The sequence below is a fragment of the Pteropus vampyrus genome, unplaced genomic scaffold, assembly GCF_000151845.1.
Source record: "Pteropus vampyrus isolate Shadow unplaced genomic scaffold, Pvam_2.0 Scaffold43, whole genome shotgun sequence".
Lineage (NCBI taxonomy): Eukaryota > Metazoa > Chordata > Mammalia > Chiroptera > Pteropodidae > Pteropus > Pteropus vampyrus.
The window spans coordinates 5,787,402-5,787,712 of NW_011888824.1; positions in this window are offsets into that span (position 1 = coordinate 5,787,402).

Sequence of the window (311 nt, forward strand, 5' to 3'; positions counted from 1 at the left end):
AAAAAAGAAATGGTCTTTTTAACCATTTGGAACTATGAACAGGCAGATGGAAAACACAATTTTTAATATCTAACTTAAAAAGATTGCCATTCAATCGATGCATGTCTAACCGAGTTTATATTTTTCACGAATGACAAAATCTAATTAAGTAATACTAAATCTTATTGAACAATTACATTTCATACATTCTTAAAGCTATGCTGTGTTTAGAATATATTGGCTTCCATATTTATAAATAATCTTTTTTTTTCCTGTACACATAGCTCAGTATGTACATTTATCTTTCCTTTTTAAATAATTATCAATATAAT